A 10,636-nucleotide genomic window follows, 5' to 3' on the forward strand; every position below is an offset into this window, starting at 1 on the left:
TACCATTACACAAATTATTTACCATTATAGTTTACAATGATTCAAGCTTGAGTCTTCCAGAAACCTCCCTTTTTGAAGACATGGAGGGCCCTCTGTAAATATTCATGATTCACACAGTGCCTTCAAAGATGGTAAATAAACACTAAATTCCAAAATCTTTATCTTTATACTTCAGGTGAGTAGTTTCTTCGCCCCCTCCCCTCCGAGTTAACAACAATCAAATCTATGGAAGAAATGGTTCGTCCACTTTTTCTTTCTGGCAAACAGGACATTTCTAGGGGCCTTTTCAGATGTTGTAAGCACACATACCAGAAACTTATCAATCACATGTATCAAGACAGCATGCTACCTACCATCCTCCTGATACTATCGCCCTTTCTTCCAAAATAAGTACCAATCTGTATTGAATGCAGTGTATGCAATATGTATTGAATGCAGACAGTATGCAGTGAATATCGATGCAGTAAATGCATTTGGTGCCTGTTTCAGACAAAGTGGAAGTCATGCACATCAGAACAATGAGTAGTCCAAGCTTTCTGTTCGTGTAGTTGGACAACCCCAAACAGGACATGTGAAAATGGGCTGAAACTAGCTCCTTTGTCATCATGACCTCAATCAGTTAGTTGAAATCCAGTTGCTATACCAAATAACATCTCATTGTTTCAGTCAGATAGTTCAAGACCTAGAAATCTGTCCTGGCATGAGAGAAAATGGATGGTTCTTGTGGCCTTGACCCAACTGCTCTAAGTTTCCACAAGTTGACATCCAATGAAGATAACAGTGTCGGCTATAAAGAATGGGTCTGAGGATCTCTTAATTCTTGTAGGTGGAGCCTCTAGATCTCAGACATTAGTTCATCAACAATTGAATAAGAAGGCTTGGTTCTGTCTCGGGTGTCTCCTAGGGTGGGGTTCCTAGCTGGTGCTTCAGAAATAAAATATGCTTCAAGTCTTGAAATGAACAAATTGCTGATTTTATTGTCACCTGTGTATTTTTAGACAAATCTGGAGATTTCCTTATAAGGTCACCATCAGTTGCATCAGATTAAACTGCCTCCAGTTTTGGGTCACTCCAAAATGTGTCCGGAATGGTCTTCAGTTGGGTCTCTGAGCTATTGCGGTGCTAGGAATCAATGCAGTGTTTATTTAAAGTAAAAAAGAATGTCTTTTGATGTATGTAAATGTACCTTTTTGTGTATATTTATTAGAATTTCTTGTATAAAAAGTGCAATATGAGTAATTGTACATTATGTTTGTCAAGATGAAACTATTTTGGGGGGAGCTATTATGTGTTTTCCCTAGAATGTTTTTGTTATATCAGTGATAATGTATTACCCTGCCCCATATTTTTTAATAGCGCATGTTTAATCTTAAGTACATTTTAATGAATATGGAGCAAATTGCAGCGTTTTGGAAAGGGGGGGTCTTAAACATGTAGTTACAAATGGAAAAAATGATGGATTTCTTAACAGTAACAAGGTGGCTGTCTCTAGAAAAATAATCAATGAGATGTTCAGGAGAGTATTAGCTTTTTAATAGCTCGACTCATTTTGATGATCACCTCTTTTGAAACTTGTTATGAAATAATTGTGTCATTTCAGAGACCCTGATCCAATGTTCTCTCTGTGTTCAGATGCACACATGCCTGGGCTGTTGTACAAACAAATTTAACCTGTTCAGGGAAGCTCCACACAGACATTCATTTTTGTTCATCTCCATTTAAGTGAATGGGAAAGGAGTTACAAACAGAGGAGCTCCAGAAAAGCTCTGTACAGACATCAGAGGTCCCATGCTCACAAGGAATATCTGGATTGGAGCAAAACAGTGTTGTCCATTTCCTAACGAAACAAGTAACAGTGCCATTGATTGTTATGGTGCTGGGTTGCACCCAAGGGCACTTGGCCACACTGCCCCCTTTGCACACCATGACTATGACCATGCACAGAGCACCTGTAGTAAGTCCCACTGAGACTTATGTATTTGTAACTGTGTACAGGCTTGCAGCCTATGAATGTAATTTCAAATGTTTGTCTGATAGATTGTGAGTTGATAGCATCATTGTAAGTTTATTAGGGTTGACAAATATTACAGGAGGCGGCTTTCCTCCCCCTTAAAAAAACATGTTTATATAAATTTTTGTACAAATAATGCATATTATTTATTTAATTCCTCTTGTCTGACTGATTCTTTATAAAACTTTCAAAGCAGAGCTTCTATGGTTGCAAAATAGCTCTGGTGTCATTTCTTTATTATCCAACACCTAAGCCTTGTAAATCTCGGTAACGTTATTCTAAAAATTATAAGATGGAGTTGTAATAGATCAGGACTGTACCCCTGGCCCTGACCATATAGCCAGAATTCCATCCACACAAGACAGTCACTATACACACAGATCTTGAATGTGCAATTCAAACTCTGGAAGAATGGAGAGTACTGATTATGCTTACCAAACCCATGCACATTGAGGTATACATGCACAGGTCTAGGTATAGATAGCACCTTGAACAGGAAGCAGGTAGGCCCAGTTAGGAGAGGTAGCTAATAGGTGCAGTCTGGTATAATATAGCTAACACAGCTTACACACTTAAAATGTCTGCACAAGGCTCAAGAATATCTAGTTATATTTGCATACCTAACAACTGTAGTTGTATGCTCCAGAAATCAGTTAGGCTCAGACTCAAATAACTTTGCATAGAGTTGCACTGTGAGCTGCTGGCTAATATCAGGGTTACATCCTGCTTGTAAAGCTGCTGGCAATTGTGCATGAAATTTCTAGTGAGGCCCACATTGAGAACATTAAGGTTTTTTCTACAAGGTAGTTGACCCAATTATCTGCTTATCTCTGGAATATTTTGCTAGGATCAATTGTCCCTCCTCTATATTAGGAGTAATAAATGTGGATTGATATAACTTGTAATGATAGAATTAGAGCCCTTACCAGCTGTTCTTCTAAAAATATAGGTGAGGGCTGCTTGGAATTGTCCTGTTTCAGCATCTTTCTCACTCTCCAATTTGCCCAGGATGGTTGATTTTACTTTTCACAATATCAGTACTATGATAACCTTACCAGCTATTATGCAAATATAAATATTTATTCATGAGCAACTCCAGAGGAATTGGAAGGGTGGTGAAATCAATCCTAAAGCAATGTTAATTCCAGATCAAATTATAATAATGTAAACCCATACATTTAATCAAACCAAGCAGATCCAAATACTAAAGGACACTACTACCTAGTGTGGGGGGTATGATTTCCACTGATTCTCCCACACACACACAGACTTCACACATACATTTTACCTTCTGCGCTGATCCTAAGGATCTGCTGGCCAGCAAGAACAAAATTGTTGTATGGGGTGGAGGGTCAGGAAAGTCCTTCTCATAGTGTCTACTCTACTATGAAACGATTTCATAGAATATAAACCAGTTTGTCTTGGCCCAGATTCTACTTTGTGAGATACCTCAAAATCTAAAGTTGGAAGAGTCTTACATTTCAAAACTGAAAAGAAGGACTGAAAGCCTGGAACTAGTCCTGATAGCAATTCACTGTGGTAGAAGTTATTTCCCCACTAGCAATTAATCCTGGGATAGTCACCTGAAATGTCCAGGTTCCCTTGAGATCTCCTCACAGCCGAACCATGGAACACAGATCAGTCCCATTTCTGGTGCTCCTCCTCCCCTTATCATGGGATTTTCCTGGACCTGCTTTTATATGCACCTTTAAAAAAACACACTCCAATGGGAGCTAATAGGAGATGGGGCTACACACTTGAGGGTCCATAACTTTGGCCTCCATGAACCAAACTTCACCAAACCTGGGTGATATTATCAGGAGAGTCTTTTACTGATATCACCCAGGTTTGGTGAAGTTTGGTCCAGGGTGCCCCATCCCCCATTGTTTCCAATGGGAGCTAATAGGAGATGGGGGCTACACATTTGAGGGTCCATAACTTTAGCCCCCATGAACCAAACTTCACCAAACCTGGGTGGTATCATCAGGAGGGTCTCCTAAAGATACTCTGAAATTTTGGTGCTGCTAGCTTAACAATTGCACCCCTGACAGCAGGCCCCCCCCCCCCCCCCGGACAGGGCTACACTAGAAACATGCTGCAGTGAGGATGTTGGAACGTGGATGAAAAGGTGCTGATTCTTTTAAAACCTGGTTGTATCTAGATTAAATTTTCAGTGGGAATTTGGCCACAAATGTTGTCTGAAATATAATGTGGGACCTTTGGCTGTCCTGATGTCAGTTACAAATAGATAAAGTTGTCTGTTAGAAATGATGAATGACTATTTAGAGAATTTCAATGACCATCTTTCCCTAATGGGAAATATATATAGGAATTTGCTCAGATTAAAAAGTATGTAAAGGACCATTTACAAACAACAGGCTATTTTAGGGCTCCGTGTAGGTCCTGATAAGATTATTTTGGTGGCTTCAAACTATTGTTGCCATCTTCTGGGCACTGACTGGTGATCACTGAGGATATTGGGGGTTGTTGTGAATTTTCTGCATTGAGCAGAGGATTGAACTAGATAACACTGGAGGTCCCTTCCAACTCAGTTTCTATTATTCTATTTTCAGCTTGGCCTCAGGCTGTCAATTCTTCTTAACCATTCCAGTGGATTGCCAACTTCAGAATGTGAGGTTGCTGGAGATTTGGGGGCAGTGACGAAGCAGGGGAGGAGCGGGCCCTACAGGGGAGTGATATTCTCTGATGTCACATCCTGTGGTGTCGTGTCTGGGTCAAAGGTCAGCTCCTCCAACTCCTCTCTTGTGATGTCAGTTTCTCCCACCTAAGTGTAATTTAAAGTTTCCACCTTATATCACTTCCCTGTCAATTTCTCCCACTTACCATCACATGCAGCTTCTGAATATTATACTAACACTTTGTCGTGTAATCAACTGCTATCCAGCTGTGTTTCACACAATGTGAAAAAAATGTTTAAACCCCTCTCAAAATTCCTTCTCATGTTTTGTTTTTCATTGTTAAGGAGAAAAATCCTCTATTAAACCTGACAGGACGCCAGCCAATAGTAATCCCATCTCTTAATCAGCCTGTCAGTCACACAGTTGATTATAGTGCTCCTGTGGGTGCTGCTGGTTTCTCTTTGACACACAAGTCCCTATTCTATTCTATTCTATTCTATTCTATTCTATTCTATTCTATTCTATTCTATTCTATTCTATTCTATTCTATTCTATTCTCTAGCCAGACAAAGAACAGTGTTGGTGTAGTTGTATTCTTTTTAGCAGGCATGCTGTTGGTTTGAGGTGGCTGAAGACTGAATGAGCACCATCTCCAACATCCCCATGCCACACAGTTACTATGATTCAGTTGAGGCATTCCAGTGGGGGTAGATTTGGAATGGCATTATGTATAGGAAAGATCCTGCTAATCAAATTGGGTAACTGCCATCCTGCTTCTTTCTAGTGACATTTTAATTTTCAGAAGAGTGTTTTGCCCTGTCTTCCCAAAACAGACTGAGCCTCTCACTCTCAGAGGGGTCAGGCGCTCACCCAGTTAGCTCCATCTCCAAGGCAATCTCTAATTGCTGGCAGGGGGTGGGATGGAAACTGCCTAGCAGGAGAGGTGTGAGCTGCTTTCCCTGCTCTTCTCTTCTACTCATGCCAATGTGCCCCTCTTGGCCTGCATGAGCTCATCTGGGAAGCTGATCTGTCTAGTGAATGAATTGGTCAGTCCTTGATGTGCAGGTCATACATGGCCACCAACATGTAGAGTAGACCTTCTGTAACCTCAGCTTGTGGGTTCTGTGGGGCAGTACTTGGAAGGAGTTGCAAAGAACCAAATTTAAACAAAACGGTTTACTTTTCTTTACATATAACATATAACATCAACATTTAACGTTACAATTCAAGGTCCTGTTCAGGTTGCATTTCAAGTCCTTCTATTTACAGTCTACTGATATTGCCAAGTCCAAATTCTTCTTTGCAAGTTGGCTGGCTCCTGAAGACTCCAAGGGCTTGATGAACAGGTTGCAGCATGATGAAGGTCTCCAGGAGAACTCTCACCCATTACAACCACAAAAGAAAACCCTGAAACAATAAACTCCAACATTTACAACATAGCAAAACAACAACTACCTTCCCAGTAGTTCCCAACAATATTGCAATTACCTTAACAAGGTGTTAAGGGCTTATAGAAACCAAGGTCCAAGTCTGGTACCCTTGTCTTCTGCAAAGAGCTCTTTCAGCCTTTCTGCTGCTCTGAGTCTCCACCCCCTTACTGGGTCAACCCATTCTGGGCCAACCCATTCTGGGCATGGGGGTTACACTTCCACTGGGTGAGATGCTGAAGGCAGGACTGCCCTCTTGCAGCCTTTGCACCAGTGCAAGATGAAATATGGTAATATATATTGTGAACTCAGGAAAAGCAAGTATAAGCTTTCTCCCAACAATGAAGATTTCTCCATTCACTATTGTTGCAATAATCTATTGAAAAGTGAAATATTTTTTGGCCTCTTATGTTCTAACTTACTGTAGATTCTACTTCCTGTTGGCTCTATGTTAAAGTCTCCCAGAAGGGATGTTCACCTTCTTTGAACAGCTGCTGTATAAGATTTTGTTTTAAAATAATTTGATTCAAATTTGGAACATACATTGTCCCGATGGTTAAAAATGAGTTGTTCACTTACCTGTAATGAAAAGATATCTGCCCTGTGGGTCTATTTTAAGATTATACACTGCTAAAGGGAATTCATTAGAAAGAAGAATTACTACTCCTCTAGCCTTTGATGAGCCTGCTGTTGCAAATTGCTTGTTGAACCTCTTGCCCTTTGGAATCGGTTGGATTTCACCCTTCATGTCCATTTCCTGTAATAAGAGAGTAGCTGGACATTCTTTAGTGATTGTATCACTTATTCGAGACCTGGGTGTCTTAAGTCTTTCCAGTTCAGAGTGGGTATTTTATAGCCATGATATGCTGTGAAGCTTATGACAGTGTCACTATAACATGATAGCTGGTATAACATTAGACCCATCATACTTTAAGAAGTTATAACAATGTTTTGTTCAGTTTTGAACTTTCCTAACAGTTCCCTCTTTTCTTCTTTGCTACCATATCTAACAGTTTAAAGACTGAATGCTTGAGATCTTAAGGACTTGGGTTCTGACAGCACAAAGGCTCATTCTAATGGCTTAGATTATTCATTCATTCATCCATCCATCCATTCATTCATCCATTCATTCATGTATACACCATCTTTTTCCCCAACAGAGACCCAAAGTCGCTTTTATCATTCTCCTTGCCTCCATTTTATCATAGCAATCGTGCCAGGCAGTTTAGGCTGAGACAGAGTGACAAGGTTACCCAGTCAGATCTTTTCTGTCCTCTCAATAGCTGGCCAACAGAAAAAAATATAGTGTCCTGGTAGTGGCCAGGGGAGAAATTAGATTTTCGTGGGCTATACATTTAGTCTACATAACATTTGCTTAAAGAGGGTAATTAGCCGGATAAAAACAGCTGCATGGTCTGCATTGTAGAGACGCTTGTATGAACATTGTGTTGGGCTTGAGGAATTAATTTCTCCTGAATACATATGCACCCCTCTGATCCCATAAAACAGTCTGCTGCCTTTAGGTTCCACAACTGTGTGAAGTTGATCTCATTCTTCAGTCCCCAAGGCCAGCACAAAGACACAGGAATTCCACATGAACCAGAACAGAAGACAAACCGTGAACAGGTTAATTGCTAATAAAGAAACCCAGACTTTCTTGTTTTTATTTAAGAAAATGTTTCAGTGGCTGGCATATGGGCTAATTTGGTTTGGGCTGCACAAAAGGACTGTTACTTCCTTACCCTGATTCTGCAAGCTATTTGTTAAGCCTGAATTATTTAGCTAAATATCCTGTGAAGCTGGTAGATTTTTCAAAAAGTTCTTTCCTTATTGAAACATTTATTAGGTTGGTTTATGATGTTCAACCTGGGTTTTTTTATCATCAAGGCAAGAAGAAACAAAATCTATTTTCCATTTAATAATAGCAAACTAAATACAATGGGACTCGAGAGTAACAATTTGCAGGAGAGATGTGAATCGTTATGTTTCAGCAGTGTTCACTGAATGGTGTCAGCACTAGGCACAAATGCCTGCAAATCTGTTTAGGTTCTGGCCTCATAAATGCCCGACTTCAAAACAAAGAAGGGCATACTAATAAGGCTTGGAAGGACTGCTGAATCTCAGTAGCTGGTGATTATTTCCTTCTTTGAGTTTCAAGCAGGGGTTGCAAAACCTTATTCAAGAGATACTTCGGAGTAATGAAAAATATCCTGGGCTACTCCCCTCTCCTGGCATGTTACCATGTTTTGTTCTGGCCTCAAAACCAAACACAAAGAGCACCAAAAACTGAAGTTATTAGCTAAGTAGCACAGAGAAAAGTCCTATTAAATAAAAACTTTTCAAAACCTTTTCATGATCTAGGGGGATCTGCAAACTATCCTGCAGCGGATAGTTTAGAGGTTCAATCATTAGAGTTTACGATAATCTGACCCTGAGACAAAATATGAAAATGCAAGCATATGCCTTTCACTGATTCACCCTATTGGACTTTCAAGGTCATGTATTGCCACCCCTCATCTTTGGGCTGATCCGTTTAACAAAAGATGCCAGGAACTGAACCTGTGGTTGTGTACAAAGCAGATGCTCTACCATTACAAAGCCTTTGTATGGAGATGATATTATCACACACACACACACACACACACACACTTCAGTTATATCTTGATACTACACATATCAGATAAATTTACAGCTTTAGCAAAGACTCTGTTCCTGGATTGGCCAAAATCCTCTGGCTGGTTTTCACCCCTAGAACAATTTTTTTTAATGCTAGGCTCTGTCTCTGAACTGGTTAAAAACCACTAGTTTCTGTACTTTGGTTCTAACACTGGACTGGCTCAGAACTCCATTGCTCAACTTTACCCAGAAATTTTTTTTTTCAAAAGTGGGCTATTGTAGACAGTAAGTACAATAGAATGGGAGATAGTAAACAAAACTTTGTATTTAAAATCCTACTTGCCCTGGGCTCTTTGCCATAAACAGGAATGAGGTGCTCATCTTAGTCAAAAGCTTGCACTACATAATATGAATTTTAAAGGTTAAATTATGTATAAGTATTGAATTGTGACCAATGACTCATGACTCTACTAGTGCCTTTTGAATCAGAACTATACGTTACATGAGACTAATGGCTGTCACCTGAAACATCAGCCCTATCTTCCTTCTTCCTCTCACCCTGGTAATGCTTAGCAAGCATGTAACATTGCAGCACTGTTCCAGCACCTGCAACACACCAATGAAGGTGAGCAGAAACAGAAAACTAGCAGGGTGGTGATGTCATGTCAAATGTTTTGTGTGAGCAGACATTACTGGGAGAAGAAAAGCAGGGTCAGAAACCACCACACATCTCCCATAATGTCTCATTCTGGTAAAGGCAGACTGGGAGGGAGAAAAGGCCTTGAAAAAAGGCCCCACCACCCCTAGTTCATTTTGGCCCCACCCGTAAAGTAAAGGGAACAGAAAAAGCAGCCTACCTGCCCAGTTGGTGGGGTGTCTTTCCACATGCCATGTGGCCCTTGCCAGGCCAGACCCCACCTTCCCTGCATCTGGCTCAGATGCACTGGGTTCTGCCTCATGTAGCTGGGTACCTCCTCGTGGTGTAGTAGTTAAGAGTGGTGGGCTCTAATCTGGAGAACCAGGTTTGATTCCCCACTTCTCCACATAAGTGGCAAACTCTTATCTGATAAAGTGGATTTGTTTTCCTGCTACTACACACAGCTCTCTCAGAACTCTCTTAGCCCCACCTATCTCACAAGGTATCTGTTGTGGGGACAGGAAGGGAACCTTTGTAAGCCACCTTGAGTCTCCTTACAGGAGAGAAAGGCAGGAAAACTGCTTTCAGAGCCAGGGTTCTGTTTTGGTGTACATAAGGCAAATGTTACTTCTAACTGCTGGCTAGAATGTTCATAGTAATCTGTGGAAGACAAAAGATTTTCCTCCATCTGGAAAACAAAAGAATCTAGAATGTAGCACTTGGTGATGCAGATGAGAGGGACCTTTATCAAATAGATTACTTAGAAACTGGATTTCATACATAGAAAATGTAGGGATACTAATTTTTATGATTCTGTAAAATAATGAGTGCTGTTTTCCCTGAGATAAAGGCAATTGATTTTTTAATTACCTTTAGGCAACCCAAAAGAGAAGCCTTCGTAAATAGGAAACGTTTGTTAGGCCTCATCCATTCCAAAACTGCCTCCCGACACCTGTTCACAATTTCCACAGGAAAAAAGATTTGGGCTATTGCTTTTTCTCTTTCTAAAATGAAATCTGGCAAAACTGACTAACAATCTCAAACTTTACAAGGGCTAACAACTTTTGAAAACTTATTGGCAAGCTGATGCAAGGAATATGACTCAGAGCCCATCCTCCCCTAACAGATAACTCTAACAAAGCAACCACATCTTTGCGTAACAAGTTCCACTCAAACACTTACTGATTGGTTCCCCACCCTGGGACATGGACAATATATACCCAGCGTGTAACAGACTTCCCTCTGTGATACACCTCTGAAGATGCCAGCCACAGATGCAGGCGAAACGTTAGAAACAAGATCCACC

Source organism: Sphaerodactylus townsendi, linkage group LG07, assembly GCF_021028975.2.
Source record: "Sphaerodactylus townsendi isolate TG3544 linkage group LG07, MPM_Stown_v2.3, whole genome shotgun sequence".
Taxonomy (NCBI): Eukaryota; Metazoa; Chordata; class Lepidosauria; order Squamata; family Sphaerodactylidae; genus Sphaerodactylus; species Sphaerodactylus townsendi.